Source organism: Gallus gallus, chromosome 7, assembly GCF_016699485.2.
Source record: "Gallus gallus isolate bGalGal1 chromosome 7, bGalGal1.mat.broiler.GRCg7b, whole genome shotgun sequence".
Lineage (NCBI taxonomy): Eukaryota > Metazoa > Chordata > Aves > Galliformes > Phasianidae > Gallus > Gallus gallus.
Genome location: NC_052538.1, coordinates 4506319 through 4529448, shown reverse-complemented (window position 1 = coordinate 4529448; position 23130 = coordinate 4506319). Strand labels below are relative to the sequence as shown.

At 42.3% G+C, this 23130-nt stretch overlaps 1 long non-coding RNA gene across 1 annotated transcript; it reads right to left on the bottom strand.

Annotated features, from left to right (window-relative positions):
• Positions 1 to 17531: 17531 nt before the first annotated feature.
• LOC121111289 lies at positions 17532 to 22114 on the bottom strand. The gene is made up of 3 exons (XR_005861336.1): positions 22067 to 22114; positions 19219 to 19291; positions 17532 to 17734 (listed from the first exon to the last, which is right to left on the bottom strand). It is a non-coding gene; the product is annotated as an uncharacterized LOC121111289 (long non-coding RNA).
• Positions 22115 to 23130: the final 1016 nt, after the last annotated feature.

Below are 23130 nucleotides of genomic sequence, written 5' to 3'. Positions count from 1 at the left end.
AGCAATACAGAAATACCCATATACTTCCATGCATGCAGCTGCGTCAATTCCTACGCAAGGAAAAGAAGGAAGAAACTGATCAACTCTCAAATAAGTAGACCTTGCAGCTGCTCACAAACATACTTTACAGCACCATAAGTGCATTACAGCAGATGCAGGCAATAGGCAGAAATAACATCCATAATGCCTACGAGCAAAAGAAACCACAACCATTTCCATTTACTGACCTCTGGCTATTCATCGCATCTGAAATATTGCTGGTCATCAGGATTCAGTTATTTTACAGCTTCCTAATATATAAAAAGCTCGGCAAGATGTGAAAGTGGTGAAGGATTTATCAAAAACTTATACAGTAATCTTTCATCACTAGCCTCTTATCTTCATAGCTGTTTTTATATACCTGCATAGATCTTTCCTTTGTCCCACTGAAGTCACTGAACACTGTCTTTTTGTTAACTGATAGTTGGTCTTTTAATAGTCTAAAGTGACTCCACAGCTATGTGCTACCAGATAGATGTGGCACTGAGAACTCCTAGCCCACCTCAACATCTTCAGCAGGTTTCACCATAGCACTTGTCTTTCAGGACCCCACTCCACACACACACACATTCACAATGCCCAGGATGGAAAAGGGCAAGGTCCAAGCAGCTGGCTGCCCTGCACCAGCAATCAGACCGGCAGTGGCAGCAGAAGCTCCCCCAGCATCCACATCCCTGTCTGCAGCACAGGGAGGAAATGGCTGGAGCCTCTGGGCTGACGCACCAGCCTTTCCACCTGGGCCACAGCAGTGCTTTCACAGGAGTCCATTCTTCAGCCTGTGTATTTAAAGTCTCAGTAAATAACTACTCAGTGGATGGTTTTTTCAAACATACTAATGATATTTTCATCAAAGACCACTTTTACAGAAATAGATGAAGGAGGAAAAAAAAAGTGTTTATTCAGAGTGTTTCATGGAAGCTCTGTTAGCTGGTGTTTCACAGTAATGATAACAGTGCCATGGAGACAAACAGATCTGGTGGGGCAGATCTATTCCTGTTCAACTAGCACAGGTGCAGGAACTTGTGCCCTATGTAGACCTTGCTTCAGAATAGCCCATTGGGCAGGAATTTTGGGTGGTTTCTTATGCATTTGGAGAATTTTCCTCTAGCTCTGCAGTTAGTATGCTGTCCTTAGGTCTGCCTGACACAGCAGGAAAGTGGAAGCAGCAGGAAAAGAGGGATGCAGTCAGGCAGCACTCAGTAAGGTACATACCAGGATCTTGCTCATGGTTTCTAAAAAGGCCTCTGTGAAAGAGGAACTCCAGAAAGTCAGATGTTCATTGTGTTCATTGGCACTAATGCCTCTTGTGTCCCACTCATTTTAGAGTGAGGATGCAGGCTTAGCTTCCTACCTTCATCATTCCAAGGATGCTTTGCTTCAGTGCAGTTCAGTTCAAGAGGGACACCACTAAAAAGCTGCCTGGAAGAAGCCACAGAAGTTCCACCAAGAAGGAACATTTGTTCAAGTCCAGTAGCATGGTCTTGGCTTCACAGGTTGGCTCTTCAGACACGGCTAAATGTTCCCAGCTTGGTAAATCACAAGTGACATATACAGTAGAGACCCACAAATGTTTATATATATCATACAGATATATTGTGGATTAAAGCTACAAGCATGACAAGGCTTCCCTGCTTTGCAAGCAGCCGCCACACCACCAGGCAGCCTCTCTCACCTTTAGAGAGGTCTTAAATTGACCATTAAAAAAATGGATACTTTTCCAACACAACACATCCATCCGCTGAAATCACTTACATTAGCTGTAATAAGTATCAGACAAAAAGACAAGCCTGTGAACTCTACAGTTGACCCTACCTCCTTACATGATATGATCCTTGTAATAGATTCTCAAGTATACAAGCTAAGCTGAAGTAAACCACTGCACAATGAGCACCTGTTTGTTTCTTTGTGTGCCCTCTCAATACCTAAGCAGGAAGCCCTCTGACCTCTCGATTTGGTGCTGTGAAATGTAAGTTGTTTTATGTACTTAAAAGCCAGTGGGGGTAAAGAGGCACATTCAGGTCCAGGCAGTGACCAACAGTTTCTTGTAACCGGGTGAAATTAGGAATGCTATTTGCTGTTTCATGCACTATAAAGCCTACCAAGGCAATTAGGCATGAGAGGTAGCCTTCAATCACATATGTACTTTGCCATGTGGTTCTTGGATTTAAGAACTCGCCTTGATTAATACATCAAATGGAGTTGCCTTCTTCTGGGAAGCAATGAGAATCTGCTCAAGAAAGCATTTCTGAGAAACGGGGGGCCAAAGTATCTCTGCTGGCCCCACTCCACTGCAGCCAGAGCCCAGAAGATACTGCAGCCATACATTCCTAGAGCATGACTGCTCAGAAGTCTCTCCCAGAGGGTAACAAGAGAAACATTCTGATTAACAACTAATTAGAAAGGGTTATCTGGTCAGAGAATAACATTCAGCCACCTAGTTCTCATACATATAGAGCAAGTTTTCCCAAATGATCAGCACTTCAATCTCTGAAACCTCTGAACTTTAGAGGAACTGGGAAAGGGAGAAAGAAACATAAAGGGATGGGAGGTGCTTTTAAGGGGGAAAGTTTGTTTTCCTCAAAGCTAATATTTTTAGGAGAACAAAGTGATCATTGTTTCATTCAGCTTAAACAAACAAGGCACCAGATAAAAGGATTTTTAACAGTGATGTTCCATTAAGAAATTGCTAAAACAACCAAATTGGCATGACTAGATAATTGCAAGAAACAAAATGCTCTAAAATTAGTGCTGCCAATTAGCACACAATACCCTCTTAGTCAAAGTGCAGCAACTGGCCACGTCAGTCCTGCTGGTCCCTGGTAGGAAATGAAATGGTGTGAGCTGAATTCACCTCCCTGGTTCCAGCAGAGAGTGGTGTCATTTCCAGACAGAGCAGGACATTCCCAGTACTAACAAATATTTTCAATGCCTGGCTCATACCTTGAATGACTGATAACACAACATTGTATTTAAACAACTCTCCTGCATTTAAATTGTGTAGTATTCAGGTAAATTCCCCCCTGCCTCTGAACTTTTCAATTCCCATTCTAGTCCCCAGGAGCAAGCACTCATAGCATCTAAAAGCCAACTAGCCAAGTGAGAACCAAGAAGTGTTCCAGCAAAGAACATACGTGAGGGCTGATATGTCCTGAAATCTCAGTTCAAGTGCAGAATAGATTCAGGCTGTAGCCATCCACAGCTCTATAGCCTCAAGGATTCAGGAAAGACCCACGGATTACAACAGCTTGTTCCTCAAATCTGTGCTGTCTTTCCAAAGGAAGAGGCTCCAGACAAAGATGTAACTGGAAGTAGAATGTCAACATAAAATGAATGAAATAACTTCTATTATTTTAGTAGATATTTAGTAGCATTTTTCACGAGATACTTGGGAGGTGCGAGAAGGGCAACCTATTCTGCTGGAATTGTGAACAAAAATAGTTCTCCATATTTGAAATGAGGGAAGATAAACCAAGCATTAAGATTTTTTACTGCTAAATATGTTTGTCCACATTCTGGTGGACAAACCAAGTTTCCTTCTTCCAGTGAGCAGTGAATGTCCAGCACTACAAAGTCAATTCATGCTAAGACATCACTTCCCAAAGCTGCTTTTACTTCACATCAGCCCAAGTCTCTCAGCCTACAATATCTACCTTTGCAATGCATCTAATCTCATCATCACCACCTCAAAACTGGGAACAACTGTAGCTGGACAGAGGCTAAGCAAGATGAGATTCAATTCTCAGTTCAGAGAAAAGATCTTCTGATGAAGTTATGTGTTTGGCCAGATTCAAAACAATCCCTGTGTCCTCAAACAGATGAGCAGACTGCTTTCATCTGCTATACCACATTGTGGCTCTGGGCATCCTGGTCTGGAGGTTGGCAACCCTGCACATAGCAGGGGGGTTGAAACTTGATGATCATTGTGGTCCTTTTCAACCCGGGCCATTCTCTGATTCTATGACTCTCATAGAGCAGCCCTCAATATAAGAGGACAGTAGAACTGAGCACTGAACAAGTTTATTCACTCCCTGTTCTCCTAGACAGATGGATTTTCTCTTTATTTTTAAAAATCTCCTACAAAGTGAAACAATTACAAAGCTTTCCTGCAGAGCCATTTCACCAAGTTTCACCTCACTCAAGTCTTCTGCTCTGCCATGCAATCCAAAGACACCAAAACCTCCCATACAAGACCTCATTTCCAAGCCTAGCTAAGCAAGGCTTTAGCAGCTCTTCTGCTTGCTCCCGAGATCAGAAATTCACCTTAAGAACTGAAAAGTAATGGAGGCTGAAATTGAGGCTTATCTTGAATCTGATACTGCGTTCAGTGGATATGCCATTTGACAATGCCATTTGACCACACTAAGAACTGTCAAGCTAATCTCTGACCTCCCAGCCACATCTTATCACAACTGAAATCAAAGTTAGTTAAGCTGATGCCAGTCTGGAAGTCTGCCACAACAAAACTGAAGTGGTTTCAGATTTGAGGTTCCAGCATTGGATCATCAAATGACTTTTATTTGTAACTTCCCATTGATTGCTATGTTTCTCACACGCAAAGCCTGATCACACCTCAAGATATCATGCAGGTTTTCTTTTTAACAAGCCTCATTCAAAGGTTTTGCAAGCCAGTGGGTTAGAGAGAAATGACAGCATCCTATATCACCTGTGAGCTCTCATCCTCCCAGACTCAGACCAATTAGAAGGCAGCTGATAGATAATACCCTACAGATTCCAAATGTACTCATAGTATACAAGTGTACAACCACAAGAGTTCCTCTCAAAAACGTGGGGATCTGGAAAGTTTATGCTGCTCTTTCTGCAGGACTGTTGATATCCTGCTGGAAAAGGACATGGTGAGGAGAGACACTGCCCTGCAAGAGGGATGTAACAGCTGGATGGCATCCCTGGGAACCCAAACGTTTTGGAGCTGTGGCAGATAGCTTAATCTACCATAGTCAGAAAAGTCATTTGCCAATGTATTCAGAAACCCCCATGGAGTAGCTGTCAGAATGTTACAGCAGTCTCTGCTGTGCTCACCTTGTTTTGTCAAGATCTGATGCAGCTTGCTGTAGGACCATGCTGGCACAGAATGCTGCCCTGCAGCAAACTGAGCAGCACAGCTTCTTTTTCACAGCCCAGGCAGCAGAAAACTGGAGGGATGGAAGAGCCATACACAGCTCTTTAGCCCACCTGCTGCCAGAGTTTTCTTTGCAAGTAGTATATCTAGGCAGCAACTCTGACAGCACTTACTGAAAGAACATGCTATTTTCCTTCTTAATTAAGAGTTGAGCATCAAACAGGGATTTATCATTACAGAGCTGCTATAAATAAAGACTACATGCTTGGAATGTGGCAAGAGTACAATTCATCTACCAGAAGTGCTACAAAAAAAGGCCTGTCTGCCATGAAAACACAAAACAAATATTAGTGCAGAAGGCTAGCACAGCAGAGCTGTGTTACTGAATCTAGCACATGGAAGTAACCCACCGTGTAACCAGGGGTTCTGCACCATCCTTTATGAAGCCTAATCCTGAGTGCTTCCCTGGTTATTTCATAGAATGGTTGGAGGGGACTGTAAAGATCACCCAGCTCCAGCCCCCTTGTCATGGGCAGGGTTTGCAGACTATCAGATCATGCTGTCCAGGGCCCCATCCAACCTGGCCTTGAATGTGTCCAGGGATGGAGCACCCACAGCTTCTCCAGATAACCTGTTCCAGTGCTATTATTTATTATTATTTAGGTGGACACTAGTTTGGGCTCCCATACCAGAGATCACCATACAGAACCGATCTTTTTAACATTTAGAAGATTGAACCAACAGTTTGGCTTCACTGTTTTTTTTTAATACTCTCAGATATGCATGCAGTACAAATGATTTTACCTACTGTCCCCACATGAGCATGGGAGCTTCCTCGTGCCTGATTAGCTTTGGAATCTTAAAGAGAAAGTGCAAGCTTCAACTACAGCTTTTGCTCAGCTTTGACCACTTGCAGGGAAATTCTTCTTGGTGGGAACTCCCTAATATTCTGAGTAAGATGCTATAGTTACAGCTCAGTTGCTCCATGTAATTGAGCAATAGTCAAAGCTCTAAAGTGATAGCACATACCAGGTACGTTGATTATACAGGATTTTAGAACTGAGATTCTTTAGTCATTAAGGATCTGATAAAAAACAGCGTACTTTACATCTAGATTAAAGAGGAAGAACATTTGGAGATTAGGGGAGAAAAGCAAGAAACTTTGAAATAGGACAAGAAGGGATTTCTAGAGCAAATGAAAGAACAAGAGAAGCACTAGCTGGAAGAGAACAACAAGAAGTGACTGGAAGAGATTAAACTTGGATTTACCATCTCCCTTGGATTTACCATCCCTACTGGAAATTCACTGTTTATCCACAGGGACAAGGGATTACTTGACCACAGCTGGATATAAATTAAAATCTTAAGAGCACATTCTAAAAAAATTATAAAAAAAGCAAGACAACTCAGGTCTTGCTATTTTCCTGTTTGACTCCTTAAATAAATTCGCCTTAAAAAGAACAGACCCACAATCTCCGGACTACTTATTGAAAGCATGGATTGTTCTCTGAAACATTCAGAGCCATAGAAAGACTCTGAACTCAGCATTTAATGACCGATTTGAGAACGAATACCAATATATAACAAAGGAGAGCAGCATTCAGGGGATACGCAGCTACAACACAAGGTCTTAGGCAAGGATGACTCAAAGGCTTGTCAAGCAGGACAAAAGGAATTAAAGGATTAAATCAACACTGATGGTCACCCAGGAGCGAAAGAACTTCTGTACAGAGCATGAATTCTCATCTGTAGAAATCAGACAATCTTCCAGTCACACAAATCCAGATACCCACTTTTTCCTCTGTGTTAAACTATTGCCCCAAAGTAGAGGTAACAAGAAGGGTTGATAACTGTACAGTTATTCCTGCTGTACCTTAGGGTATGTTGTGTTTATACATCAGAAGATCTGGGGGGTTATTTTGGAAATAGTACTTCAAAATGGGCAGGAAATTCATCATTTCCAGGTGGAGTTTGAGATGAACCATTTCTTGAGCATACCTTAGGAAACTCAAATTCTTCATTTCAATCAATATAAAACAGTATTGAAGACCTAAACAAAATCCCAGTGAAACAAAATTCCTAGTTTGCAGTGTACATTGTCAGAAATACATGTGTCCATCATGGGATGCATGGGGAAAGAATAATGCAGTTATATATGATTTTGCATGTGTGTATTTGCTACATTTAGAAGAAACTTCATACATTCTCCATCATATCATCCCCACATTTGGGGTCACTGTGCAATGATCCCCTCCCCAGTGAGGACCACATGCTTTCTGAGCTGAAGACATTAAATATGAATGGGCCTCCCTCTTCATTTCCTTATGTCTGATTTACAGCTGTTCCAAACTCCTGTATCTTAGCATTCCTAAACTGTCAATCACACATCTATACATGTTCAATAAGCTTCTGAGGTAATTCATATGTGTTGCTGTTTGGATGTGCTGAGGAAGAGACTGTGCCAGATCTAACAGAATCACCATCTGGCCATCGCCAACAGCAACTCAGGAGGCATGGAGGGCGGTTGGGCTGAAGGGAGAATCCCACTGCACCCTCCAGTCTTTGGTGGTCATAAACACTTTACACTTCCGTGTTCAGATATCTTGATAAATTTTGTCACGTGAGCATACACTGAAGTATTGCATATATTTTGGTTTCAGAAATACTCAAGAAGAAACTGTCTTTCCTTTTCCAAGCATACTATTAATAAGACTTCAACATACAGGCTCTCTGTCTCCAGAGGGAGAATCCTTCTTTCTCCTGAGGATATATGGGCATTGTGCAGCATCATGCTCATGCACTGCTTCCAAATTCATCCCAACTTGATGCATGATACCCTTTTTTGCAAGCACTCCTAGTGCTGCTTGCACAGACAAGTCCATGCATGTATACATGGTCTTTCATCTGAGTCCACTTTTACTAAAGTAACATTCTCCCTTTTATGCAATTCTCTTGAGAGCTCCAGTTTCCAAGGTTTTTTATGTGTAAGTTTTTAATTTTAAAAAAAATTCAACACACCAGGACATCCCAAATGAGAAGAACTCACTGTTGCCCACTAAGATCTAAAACTGTAGTGCACACATCCCAGATAAAAGTCACCTGACAGGTAACACAGCATTCCCTGAGCCTTCACGACTGCCACTTGCAAAACTGCAGTCTGAAGTGTAACTACAGACGCTGGGGTGGATTGACTGCATCGTGCATTCCAGATTTAAAATAATTTTTGCTCATGTTTACTTATGACATTCATAGGAACTGCATTGTTCTTATGTACAACATAAGAACTGTACAACACTTATCATGGGAAGAGCATCTAAGATCAAGTGGAAGAAGTGGGATAGTCTCATGAATGAGAGCTGATTTAAAGCTGCTCGGCTCTCCAGTCACACTATTTTGAGGCACGGATTATGCGCAGCTATACAAACCCCATTTATCATTGCCTTAAAGTGCATTGCTTTAATTTCTCTCCTGTCCAAAAAACCTTACCTACAATTACTTCGTGAAATATCTAAGCATAGCACAAAGGGAGAATTGAGACAGGCTTCTATTTAGTTTGACGTGCAGTGCTGCTTTCTGCTTAATAGTTTGCCTGATGGCATTTAGTTTGCTTTGCTGTTTGTATGTTTCTCTTAGCAACAAGGGAAAAAAAAATAGTGCTTTCTAAACTATATGCAACTGCAACTGTACAATCAAAACCAGAATACAGAGCAGGATATCTGAAACTACTAACAAATCATTTACACTGAGCTACAAACTGAAGGGACACCTTTAACTTTGAAGGAATGTAGGTGTGTGAACACAAACAAGCATTCAGAATTGTGATTTCTACAGAAACTTTCTTCCTAAAGAGCTTCACATGTGGAGCAGATTCAAATCCCAAGAAACTCCTGGGGATTGTTGTTCATAGGAATATTCCCAACTCAGTGAGATTATTCATTTATTTTAAATGAGTCACCAGTTTACTTGCGGAAGTGAGCCTGCATTAAAAAGTTTTCTTATATACTGCTGAAGTGAAGACAAGATAAAGTTTGGCAGCTCTTCTCCACTGAAAAAAAAAAGAAATGAAGCCATCACCTTTGAGTAAGAGTTCAAGGAAGAGACAAAAGCAGCATGTATATGACAAAGTTAAAACACGACCAGGCCTGGAGCTTACATCACTGGTTTGAGGACCCCAGCACCTCTTGCAGGTGATAAGGCATCGTGCAGTAAAGCTCAGAGAGCTGGAAGGGATCACTGCAATATTTCATAAGCTGGAGACTACAGAAGTGGTACTGAATAAACTGGAGGGGGCAAGTTTTTACTAAAGGTGAGGTATTACCTTACAGCTGCAGGGAAAAAACCTCAATCTTATCCCACAAAGGTGAGTCTGATTTATGGCCTGTCAAATACATCTCATGCAGCCTCCAGGTCTCCTGACTACCTCATAACAGACTGGTGCAGTCAAAGCCAATGAGCAGTCCTGATCTCAAATATTCCAAACATACTCATTAATGGTGAAGAACTAAGAAAATGTGATCAACTTTATACTTTTCAGCACGACTGGGAAGTCAGATTTGTGAGCTGGCAGCACACCCTCATTGGTTTGGAGTGACTTCAGTGAACTCTGATAGCAGGATGGAAAACAGGAATTAAACAAGAGGCTTCTCAGAGCACTGAGCTCTTCAAATTCCTTCTCCTTAATCTCCATTACTATATAACTAGCTGCTGTTTGAGTTTTCTGTGGGAGGGGGAAGCTGGCTCTTATCAGATGGGGCAAGTCAAGGGTCAGAGCAAGAGCTCCTCACTGCTTAAGCCTCCCTCCAATTTTCTTCCCTCCACCATCTGTATGCTAATCTTAGCCTGAATATTGCCCACAGGTAAGAGCCAAGCTCCCCTGCAGCTACAGGAACAAAAAGGCACAAGATTATGATCTGAAAACAAGATGGGGGATGCAGATGTTATTTACTGCAACACTTTGGAAGGTCAGCAAGGCTCTAGCAGGACCAACCATATGCTAAGTGATTCTGCTGACAGTCAGGATAGCCCTCCTCATTTTTGTGTAACATCAGGTATCAATGTGTATACCTTGCATTGAGCTGCATGAGACCAGTTTGCTGGCATTTTAAGATTTGTAGCCTCTCTGCCTTCACAAAGCCCTGCTGAGACAAGGAGGTGCCTCTGTGCTGTCCCAGGCTTAGCACTCAGGTGTGTTTAAGTATCTGTGCATTGTGCCACACACTGGCTGTGTCCATGTAGCTAACACTCAATGGACAACTCTGAGAATCTGACCTAGAGATTCTGGGAGCTCAATGGGCTCAAGCTCACAATAGAACTATATGGATTTGAACTGTACATGCTTATGGGAAGCGGTCAGCTCTGAATGGCTGGCATCTCTTTGAGCTTACAAAACAATCACATTCTCTTTGGGTCTTGTCACATCCAGGTGACTTTGAAACCAAGCCTCACTAGTTCATACCACCTCTAGGAGGCCTGGACTATGTTTAGGTGAGCCCAGCATCAATGTCACCTATCAAGAACAAGGGGACACTAGCAGACAGAACAGCCTATCCAGAATGCTGAAGCATACATGTACTGGAGGAATGTAAAGAAATTAAAGTTGAAGTCAGGTTAATATAAAGATAAGATCCCTCTGAACATACCACTCCCCATGTTACACTCCCTCAAAGCAGTTGCAACAGCTGGGTATGGTCAGTCCAGTAAGCAGCTCATTCCCTCTAATGCATCCTGGAAGTGACCTGATCAGGGAAGAATTTGAGACAGGGAGGCAAAGAATAGGCAGCACAAGAACAGGCTCTGTAGACTACAGCCAGTCTTTGAGTTCAGTCTGTGGGCTTTGGTAATGGAAGGGACCTCAAAAACCATCTGTTTCCAGCACCCTGCAGTGGGCAGGATTGCCAGCCATTGAATCAGGCACCAGACCAGGCAGCACAGGGCCCCATCCAGCCTGGCCTTAAATACCTCCAGGGACAAGGCATCCACAGCTCTCTGGGCAGCTGTGCTAGCACCTAATGCCCAATCCAGCACCTAGATGCTCTGTGAAAGAATCATCTTTGGCTGTCATGGAAAGCCATACAAAGGAGCCTCATGGGGGCAGGGCTCCAGCCAATTAAGCCTTTGCCTACCATAGGACTGAATGTACAAGTCCTGGTGTCAACAGGAATATAGCTAAGTCAATCTCTAAGTTAGTTACATAGCCTGAGCTCCTTACATAGCAAAGCCAAAAGCAGTTTAAGGGAAAGTTCAACAGAAAGTATTATGTTTAGACAGACAGAAAACACCGATATATATAACCCCTCTGGTGTTGATTAAGCCTCTGCATCACAAAACGTGAGCTGTTAGTATGTGTAGGAGCAGCATTTTAAGCAGAGAACATGAAGCTTTAAAAATAAACTGTTTACATATCTCAATTAGATAGCTGAAAGAGAACCAGCCGGATGAATCAGAAGTTGTTTGAAAAATGCTTCCAGGACTTACCCTTGACAAGGCTGACAACATTTTGGTTTCTTTAAATGATTGCATGGAGATTCAAAGGAAAGAGAGCCCTATAAAAAGAATTCACAGAGCAAAAGTAAGCACTCCACCCTAATAGGAAGTCTCTCATCCCTTTGGATCAGACATTTTGTTACGGTTTCAAGCCTGAATATCAAATCCAGCATCAGAATATGTCCAAGTCTAACGTCTACCAGACAAAATCTGAGCACCATGCAACAGAGTACTTGATTCTAAGCAGTGTCCTCACCAAAGAAAGAAGTGCTCTGGTTTTCACTTCCAGAACACTGCAACATTGCATAGAGGGTGCCAAAACCAGATCAACATTAACTCTCATATAAGCAGAACCTACCTGCCTTCTGAAATGGGTACATTCACAGTCATGAGTCCAATAGTCTTTTGCCCAAAGAGTTACTTCACACTTAGTAACTGGCTCTACATATGCTTGAGAAAACAGTCTTAAGTTTCAAAGACTTAAAGTGGGAAGAAGTGGCTTGTCAGATGAGTAGACCAGCATGCGTTGCATGAATGTTAAGATAACAAACCACCATTACACCACTCAGAAATAATATTTATCTACTGAAGTTCTGTCTGCTGCAAAGTCACCCGTTTTGAACAGTTTGAAAAGGTACTAAATTATAGAGCCAAAATGCTTAAATACACATCTTTTATCTATAAGGAATTTGCATGAGAGTTTTGCTCTTAGCAAGAGCTGATGAATGAGGAATTACTCTGGCATGGAGTGGACTGTGGGTGATGTGACCATTTAAGGCTTGATCTAAACAGGTTTTGGCCATTTATGACTCCATTCAGTACACTCAGACACTTGCATCCACTCTTGCAAGACCAGTCCCTATAAGACTTGGTGCCACTTCTTTTGGAGATCTCAGCCCATTCAGAACCAGGCGAGTGCCAGTCCCTTGAACATGGTGAAGTGCTTAAGCAGCACAGGACTAGCATCATTAGTTATCTCTCCCTCAGAGTTACCACACAGTACTCAGTTCAGGGCAAAAATGGGTAAAGGATGCTGTGTTTCTGTACAAGTATCATTAGGGGTGTTGGTTATTGGAGGGCACTCTAGTCTTATTTTCGTAACACAAAGTTATATGGCAGACACAGGACACTGGCTCATGAAGCAAGATTTCAAGTCTTTTTTTACTCAACTTATTCGTTACTCAAAAAAAGAGACTTTTCTCCCTCTGCTTCAATCTATTTCAAGCTCCTCTGCAAAAGCCAGGGACAGGGGAGGGAGGATACAGCTCATGGTTTATTCATATGACATTGAGGTAGAGGATTTACCCCCACACACTGACCAACAAGACACCAGTGAGATGCATTAGAGTTCTTTTCCAGTCATCTGAAAAACCTGGCATCAGCAAGAAAGCAGGAGATGAATATTGCTTTAGGTGATAAACTTCCCTGGGTAAGAAATCCTCCTCAACATGCTGATCCCAGTACAGAGATGTGATCTTAACTTGGCTTTCTGGGGACTGCAGGGAAAAAACAAGACCAGCACCAAACTACTCCAATTTGTGTTAGTAACCAGGCTACCTCATGCACTACTGCCTCAAACACAAGGAGGGACACAGAAAAATCTCTTCTGCTTTATTTTTCACCAATCCATTCACATTTTTGTCACTATTAACTGTTTCTTGTCTAGGGGTACTCAAAAGATCTAGCCTTCTGTGAAAGCATCCTATATAGGCTTTATTCCCTCAAAATGAAGTGTCATTTGGGAGCCAGCAAAGGCATTTTCTTTATCAAATCCTACATGCAACCCTTAGAGACAGCTGTTCAAAGGGGAAGAAACCTTTCCACTAACGCCAAGCAGAAAATAGCACGTTTCTTGGCCAAAGAGACAGATACACCCTACAGAATATTTTAAGCCAACGAAGGAATCACGTCCTCAGCAGTGACTCACAATGGCTGTATGACACCAGGAGTCTGTTTTGCAAAGTCAGGATCCTGTCTCCTCCATACTTACCAGAAGTGTCAGCACTCAAGATTTTCCAGTCAACACAGCTGAACTGTTTGTTTGCTCTTCCCCCACCATGATGCCTTGGAACAAAGGCAGCTGCTCTGGGATGAGGTGACAACCAGAGCCTTTGTCCTGCAGTCAGGTAGGATTCCAAGATTAAAACTGGATGTCACCTCACCAGATAGGTACTGGAGAAGACTTCCAAAGGGAGCAATCTACAGCTTCTCTTCCGTCACCAACTTCTAATGGGTTCCTGTGAACTTCCCCTACCATCATGATCTACAGTCACCAGTCACACAGGAATGCATTTATGAAGGTCATTCCTGGAGATACATACTGGGAGCAGGATTTTCCATTTCCCTCACCCTGTCATTCAGGGTTGCCTCGTATGTGTTGGACACACACAGAATTCCCAGTTAAAGACATACAAATGGACACCTGAATACTACTGAAGGCCTTCAAGTCAGTTCTCATCCCAAACTAGAAAAGTTTTGTTTCAATTAAATTATCCTCTCCAAGTTTATTGGGGTAAGAAAATAGTTCTATTTCAGTAAAAGAGAAGGCTTTTCAAAGAGTGTTTTGAAATACACAAATACAATACTATAACTAAAAACGTTTCCAGTGAAAGCATTCTTGTGAAGGAAAACCCTTTGTCTCCAGTTGCTTATAGTGACAAAGCTACAGCAGTATCAGTATTATGCCAAGAAAGTTTGAGTTTGTTAGAGCATTCTCTTTATGTGGAATCTTTGTCAGCAGACTTCCTACCACATCTGCTCTCAAGACCCAGTTGTCATTGCAAGCCTGTGCTGAGAAGGAGTCTGATTACAGCCATTACTACTAGCAGTGAGCATCTCAGCATTACTAAGAGGGCATTGTTTACATCAGCAAGTTTTCAGCTTTATATCCCTTGAAAGTCACCCCAGCTTCTCTTCCTTGCCTTTCACTTCAACTCCATTTTTGGGCAGCTACCCCACCTCATCATGTTTTCACATGCACGGGCGAAGAAAAACTTACATCTGTAACACACCACTTCTAAAGGCTTCAATCCCAGTTTCTACCAGCCATACCCTGGGATGGTAATTATCTGTCTAACACCTCCACTGAAGCCACGAGCATTTCCCATAGGTGTTTCAGCCAGGTAAGAAGAGAAGGCTCTGAAATAATTTTCTAGGAAATTACTTAAAAATAGCTAAACAAATCGAAGGCCTTAATATACATGACAAAGTTCCTTGTCTTTCCTACCATCCCCTACCCTGTGTTCTAATGAGAAGGAAGATATTTACAAGATGATGCTTTGCTTTCCTGCACTGTAAAGTCACAGGTGGTCTTTCCCTATTTATATACATGCACCCCACACGTCCTGACTTCATATCATGCTCTTACAACTTTCTATTACTACAGAAATTGAGCAATTTCCAATTCAATTGGATGATACTCTAGCCAGCTACCATGTGTGCTGAAGAACCTCTATAGTGTCTCAAACCAGGCCAAGCTCTCAGCTAGTTAAGAGTTACTAGTATCTACTCCTGTCAAGCTACGATCTCCCTAAATTGTGGTCCAAGCGGTTGTTTGGACAGCATAAACCTGACAATTCTCCACCACCATCCTGGCAGTCTGTCAGAGGATTCCTTTCAGCACAGCAGAGAACAGCAGGCTGAAGCCCTAAGGCACACATAGTCACAGTTGACTTAAAGGCAAGCATTTGGATTTGCATGTAATAAAAGTAACAGCCCTTGATATTTCAGCTTAAATAGGTGAAACCCAGCAGGGCCATTTGTTTCATGCTTCACTGCTTGAGCTCTTGACAGCATCCTTTACTCTTGCTCTTAAAGAATGGCTCTGACAATTGAGCAAGAATCATTTGTTGCTGATGCATCAGCAGAAGGCTAAGGAACAGGCTTGCCCCAAGTTATCAACAAAACCTGTGAAGAAGGAGGTTGACATAACCAGGAGCCCCCAGCATCAAAGCAGCACCTGGTTTCTAGGAACTAGTATACAGGAAAAAATACACTTTGTAATGGACACAACCAAGAGCAGCAGAAAGCCTTTCCACTTTGGTTGGTTATAGGACTACAAAAAAAAAAAAAAAAAAGAAGTGAAATTTTAAGGTCTCTGGGGGGGAAATTAGCAGTACCATCATCACCCACATTGGGAAGAAATTCTCAAGGAGTACCATTTTCAAGCTATTATCTATTTCAGTTTCACATACACTGTTCCCAAAACAGACTCTTGTTAACAATGACAGAAATAAGAAGTGGTGTTTCAGAAGAGCACTTTCCCCTGCCTGTCCCCTAGGGACAAGGAATGTAAGAAGAAAGTGGGTCTGTGTGGGGAAGAGAGCAGCTAGGAAAGGATTTCTCTAATACTTAACTGCTTGCAGCTGCTATCTGCGCTGTACTCCATAAACAAGCCAGGCTTTGTCTCTGGCTGCATCGCTGTGCAACATTCAGCAAGAAGGGAAGTATCACTGTCTAGACCCCCTTACAAAAGGACCTTCAGTATTTTGTGCAGGAATATTTGCACTTCTCCAAGTAAGAAAACAGGTCATACCATTTTTTTTCCCCATGTAAGAATGAAGAAACTGTTTAAAAAGCACTGAAATTAGGGTAACTGACAGAATAAACCACTTACTCACTGCCTACATGTTTTCTTAACTGAAATTTGCTTCCTTGCCATAAGAGTTGACAAACTGAAACAAAGCTGTATTTAAGGACAAGGTAGATTCTTTTTCCTTTGTTTCTAACAGGAAGTTTTCCAACACTGTATGCAAGTCTAAGGAGCACAGGAAGATGCACTCTACCAGCCAGGCAAAAAGAGGAAAAAAAAACCCCAGTATACGTGATGTTGTTTATCAAGGATATTATGGGCCATATACCAGATCTATCAGCATTTGGATCAGCATCTCTTCTCCATGCTTGTTCACCATCCATTAGTTCATTTCCCACCAGTGTGAAGATGCTGTCATGAGGTGTCTGTTCCATGAACAGTCCTGGTTTTCTCCACAGGACAACATGGAGAGCTCTTTCAGAAAGTCTGAATTCTTACTGCTACATCTTGCAACTTGATTGCACATCAGCACCAACATAGATTGCCTTCCCTGTAAAACAATGTGGGCTTGAGGAAATTAGGCATTTTCCATTAACACGCTGCTTTGGCCAGAAATTTCCAGCCAGCTTTCCTTTACCCCAGACTTTTTACAGGTAAGTGACCATAATGTCAAGGGGCTTTCCATTTCAAATCATGGTCCTTGTCCAATTCAAAAGTTATGTTTAACAAACCATCCTATTTGCTTTCAATCCAGATTATTTATCTTCCCGAAGAGCTAGATTAGAAATAAGTTCTTTCCTATTACTATCTCAACCCATTTTTAATCTGATTTCAATTACTACTCAGTTACAGGAACTATATTGCCAAACCATGTTGTAATTCTGGAACCAACATCCCTCATTTATGAAAGAAAACAGCAGGACAGTCAGCTCCTCCAAGTCACCAGTCCAGGAGCATCCTCACTCTTACATATATGTAATCAGGCATGGGTCAGGAGCCCCCAAAGTATCCTACTGCTACAAGGAAAGGGTCAGGTGATGGGAAAGGGAGAATGGAAGTCTTAAGTATTTGTAGATTCTCCAAGGTCTGTGGATCATGGAAACTGTGAAGGTTTGTTTGCCTTTAATCTTCAGACCAGAATGATACTCACAAGGCAGAGCTTGCTGTAAGAACAGTCAAAGGAAGGCAACACCCATGAAAAGGCCCTGAAAGAAAAATGCATCCACATACCTGCAATAACGGTTGTTTCCAAAAGAACCATAGGAAACCAAATGGCAAGAGAACTGAAGCCACTGACTCATCTGGTGTGATGTGCAGTGGGGCAAATCAGAAATTAAACTTTGCTGACTTATAGAAGCTGGTGATGAGCCAGCAATGTCATATTAAATCAGCAAATAGATTTAGGTTGAGGAGTTGGTAGCATCAGACTTACAGGTCAAAGCGTGCAGGAGGGCGCTTCTGGAGGTCATCTGGTGCAGCCTGTCCCCTCTTCTGACACCAGACAGCTTTGGTCAGGCTGTTCAGAGCCTTGTCTGGGCAAGTTATGAATGTATCCAAAGCCTCTTGTGTTATTCCAAGAAACACAATGAGACCTCCAAGTTAATCTAGGAAGTCAGCAGAATAAATTGGTTGATGGGAAGGCAGAGGGAAATGAAGTGTATATATGAAGGCAAATTCTATCGCTCCTACCCAGCATAATGGTCATGAAATTGTTTTCTGACAGTTCATAGATTTGTGGAGTTCCTGTGGCACATCAGCTCTGGGCCTCCACACTTATATAATACGAGAATCTCCAAAGATCTCTACTGTGCCATCAACACTTTTAATTTTACCATTCATCTCAATGTATTTGGCACTTTTCTTAACAGTTCAGCTTCTGGAGACACAGAGCTGTAAGACAATGTCGTCTTTTACAGTAAAAAAGCCCTGCTAGATTGTAGAGAAAAGCAGAACAGAGACCCTTACAAATTCAAAGGCCACGAGTCAAGAGCACCCCCCATTAATTTTACCCGTTCAACACGCCGTGAAAGCTGCTTTGCTACTAAGCCACATTGGATGTGTGGATTCTCAATCATTTCCCCATTAGCAAAGCTTTCATAATGTCTCTCCTAGGCACATTCAGACCCACACATGCCTGAACTCACACTTCAGTCTTCCCTTTCAGTCACTAGATCTCTCTCTCCTACTCAACAACTTATTGCCAAGATGCTTACAGGAACATAATTATCTCTGACATTTCTCCCCTGCTGGTGAAGTTGGCTGGCATTAGTCATTGGGTTCAGAAGTTGAAGGGAGAGGAGTGTGGTCATGTAAGGGAACAAATTTTAGGCAACGCAGCTAAAACGACCTTACCATTTGTAAACCATGCTCATTGGTCTCAGAGACCTGACTTCTCACTAAGTGTCTGTCCCTGCGAGGTAGCAAGGCTAAAACTGTGAGCAGAATTTATCACACAGAGTGTCAAACATGAAATGTATTACAGTTTAACATTATGGCCTGTGTATGTAGAGAGATAATGTCAAGTTCTGCTCTAGGAAGTGGGAGGCACAGAAAGCAGCTGCTGAGAGCACGACTACTTATTTAATATATTAAGTACAGACATGCCATAAAAGCAGACATTTCCATGTACTACTGAATTAAAAAATAAATATTATGGTGATTTATCTATTGGTTTCCTGTTGCTAAAGAGGTTCTTGTCCCCAGCTTTCCAAGGAAGTAGCATTTCGCAAGTAGCTATCTATGTCTGGCTGCTGTGTCATGTTTTAAAACAGGACTTTTTTCAGCTCCACTGGGCTCACCACCTATTTGTCTCAGAAAAAAACGCTCTCCATTTCTCTCTGCTGCTACTGCCCTTTGTGTCTGAATGATGTCTCACTATGGGGAGTGACATAGCCTGCCTTTCCTCTGTTCACCTTACTCTTTTTTGAATAAGACCCTACTTGCTTCTGTTGAGCATCAGCTAATTAAGCTCTCTGTTTACTCTCCCGTGGTTGGAAAGTAAGGTATTGTTACCTGGGGTTGGCTGTTGATTATTTTTTTCCTCCCAGCAATTCTTCACCAACTGAAAGTGTTTAGCATATGTCCTTACCTTGACCCTGCCTTGTAACAGACAAGTTCTCAAATCCCTGCTTTCAGAAACTTGTGAGAGTCCCAGATCCATGCTGCAAGAAATGCGAGTAAATCTCTCTTATTTTCAGACACATTGACTGGTTTTATGCTCTTAAATATTCATCCGGCATTTAATCCAATTAAGAGTCCCTCCCTGGATTTTAGAGCTCTCTAGAGTGTTCATCTCATCCTACTGCTCTGATCTCATACTAACTTAGTCCCCCCAGAGACTCATCTGATTACTCTCATTCGTACTTCTGCTCTCCCTCATTCGTGCCGTTGGAGGATTGCTATTTCATTGGTGTGGGTACATCTCTTTGGGATGATATCCACTGTTATTGAATCACTTCCTCTGTAAGAAACTTTTTTTTTTTAATTAGTCTTTGTAAGAAGTGATGGTAAAACATTTTACAACATGCGATTAAGAAGACCCATAGGAGGTAAAAGAAAAAGGTTTTGTGACTATTTGTGAACGAGCTTGTGCTATTCTGCAAAGGCTCCACTTAGAAATCATGTTAATGAAAGTACCCAACTCCACAATGCCAGTTTTTAAGAGTTGGTGTTCAAGAGTAAATGAATGGATTCCAGCCTTAGAATAGCAAGCTGTGTAAGCAGCTTCTGACCTGCTAAATTGCATGGCATTGTTTTTACTGAATGATTAAAACACTCCAACACCCACAAAAAAGTTCCAAAACAGCCAAGTAAATGCTTTCAGAGTGCCACACTTTTTCCTTTCTATATATGACACCTGCTCTTTTCTGTGAATGTATTTTAAAAAATATGGCCGGACAGATGTTTGCAGGAAACAAAGAAAGAGGCTCATAAAACCCATCGAAACAAAATCAGCCCTGCTTTGAGCTGGAGAACTGGTTCACTATTTCCTTTAGAGACTAAATAGAGATTCATCTGTCTTTATCAGAGAGTTACAAGCAGTATTTGTTGCACGCTGTCTTTAAGCAGGGTGAAGGCCAGCATAGCAGTGCAACACCAAACTGACACCAAGGGAAGGGAGAGTACAGAGAAAAGCACTAGAACAGGAAGGCCAGAAAACTTGCTAAAAGCAAAGGGCATCATTAATAGGAAAACAAAGCAAAACAAGACAAAAAAGCATTCTGTTAAACATACATTCTCTAATATCTGAGGCAGCAGTGATCACTTTGGTCTTATCGTAGCATCACAAGACTTGAAATGGTGAACAAGAACCATTCTAATGCAGAGTAATTTGTAACAAGCCATAAGAAAGCCCTTCCCTTGAAGTATTTACTGCTTCAGCATGGGAGGCAAGAGGCACAGAAGCACCAAAGAGTTGTTGCAAAAGGTACAGGTGCAACAGCTCCCCAGTTTCTTATTTTCTTGGTGTATAATCTCTCTGTGTCACTGAAGAACTGTTGGTAATTCTGAAGTCTTAAGGGCTGTTTTGTAAACCCATCAGCGCAGTTTCTTGCTAGTGATACCTTCTTATCAATAAGGCAGCAGGAAGGAGGTAAGGAGAGGATATCCCCACACACAGGAGTGGCCTGATCTAGTTGCATTCCTGTGCTTAAAGGGATTAAAGTCATACAAAATGATCAAGTCCAAGAATAACAAGAAAATAAAGGGCTACAGAGTAGAGTGAGGACATTTTGGAAAAAAAATAAATCAAACTTCAGGCTGCTCCAGGGCACAATACGTGCCCCAGCATAGCATACACAAATGGTCCTCTTCCCACAACACCATCCAGAGGTTAAAAATAATCAGCGGCCACAGCACTGCGTCATACTGTTGTGTTGGGCAATCAGACACCTCTGTAAAAGGAACCTTTCAAACCTGTGATGCTAATTTGCACCAGTCCAGTCTGGGGGGTGAAAAAAGATCACTTCAGAGAAGGGATGTCCCAGCCGAAAACAAGGAAAATGAATTCACACCATGGCCATCATCTCCATCAAGACCAACGTGTGCACATTGGAACAGCTCTGTGCAAGCAAACTCATACCAGCTGAACACCTCGACACTAAATACCTGACTTCAAAGAAAAAGGATTGAAGGGAGCTTTGGTATTCATATGTCTAGCACGAAAGAAATCCTTCTTTGTACCTATACACAGCAACAATCCTCCAGTATAACAACTATGGCCAACCCAGGGTTGTGTCAACATATGACTCAGAAGAGGAGGAGGAGGAGGAGATGGAAAAACAGGCCAAAGAAAGGCAAGACTGCTGGAAGAAAAGCAAACAAAAAACAGCAGTCAAAGCAGCTGTGTTCTGGGGGGAGAGTGCACGACTTGGAAATCAGTGAAATGAAGGAGAAATTCACCTTTCCTGCATCCTAATATTTAAAACAAGCCTGTGTCACATTCTCAAAGGGGGCAGGGGAATGAAAGACATACTTTGGGATAATTAAGCAAGCATGGGATGATTAAGAAGTTAAAGTTTTTCTCTCTCCAATCCAAACCAACATTACCACCACCCCAGCTCAGAGCACATTCCATCCTTATTTTTCAAATCAGCCCACTCCTGACCTGCCGGCTGCTTCCCAGAGCAGGGATACAGCAGGTTTAGCAAGTAACTGGGCCACGCATCTGACCATGCACAAAATGCAACAGGAGCTGATATACCCCATGCAGGTATTTACAATCAGAAGTTTGGAGGGAAGCAGCCCTATCCTGCATGTTAAAACTTGTATTTAATACAGCGTGGAATCACAGAGAGCCAAAGACCCTGAAAAAAAAAAAATAGAGGATAGGTGTTTGTTGTCATCTGATATTCTCCCCTGAGTCATAGCAAAAAGCAATTACGAGGCATCAGGGATATAGTTGTGCAGAGGGGTGAAGTTAGAGGCTTAGTACAGACCTGTGCTTGAGCTAATAGACCTGCAATCTGTCTTTCACATCAGTATCTGAAAAGAGAAACAAACAGATTCTTAAAAGGCATCCAAGTCATTGCACAGCGCTTTTGATGGCTGTCACCTAATGACAGTGACACAGAATGAAATCCACTGGTGATGTAGTGTGTGCCGATGGAAAGGAATCCCATTCCTTCTCGCAGGAGGCATCATTCCAAACCATTGACTGTATCGCACCATTAAAAACCCCATCACACTTGCCACAAGAGTAGGAGTGATAGCCCACAGCCCTGGCTCAGTTTCAAATGGGATTTCGCCTACTTATAATTGCACTTGTGGTTTCAACCAGGAAAGTTGCCGTTTCCTTCTTGTTGTAAGTGCTGTGTGTGTGGATGTTGTGCAGATATGCTGCTTCACTCCTCCTGAGTGATTATTTCCCTTGAATAAGTAATTCCACTGACTAATTATCCTAGTGAACAATTCAAAGCCCTCCAGAATCTCATAGGGCAGAGATGTCTGATCAAAGTATATTGTGAAGAACACCTCCTTTCCCAACTGTGAAACAGCTGCAAGAGCTGCACTCTTGGCCTTGGCCCTACACCCTTCATTTTGAGCCTGTTTCAGAGCTGCCTATCACAAAGCTAAAGCTCTGTAACAGACACCTTATGAACAGCTATTCTTTGGCCTTCCCAAAGATTTTCTCCCGTGCTGTGTCAAGGAGAGGGGCTCCAATGGAATCAAATAAATCCCACCAAACTGCACCAGTGAAAGAGCTGATCAGGTTATTCCCGTTGCTCCCAGCGTTATGGCAAGCAGCTCAGGCCCACACAAACATTCTCCAGCATCCAATTCACAAAGTTGCTTTGTTTTGCCCTGCTTTGTCCACGCGACATGTTGGCTGCTGTAATATGGAGGGACTTGTGATACCAGGAAAAGTCCTGGGTGTGAAAGGACCTGAGGGAGTCCACATGGTCAAGAGAGCCAATGCACGAATTCAGTGCCATCTGTACAGCTCAACTCAATGCAGAAATCACTGCTTTTGAAATCAGACTCATGATACATCAAGGGCCAA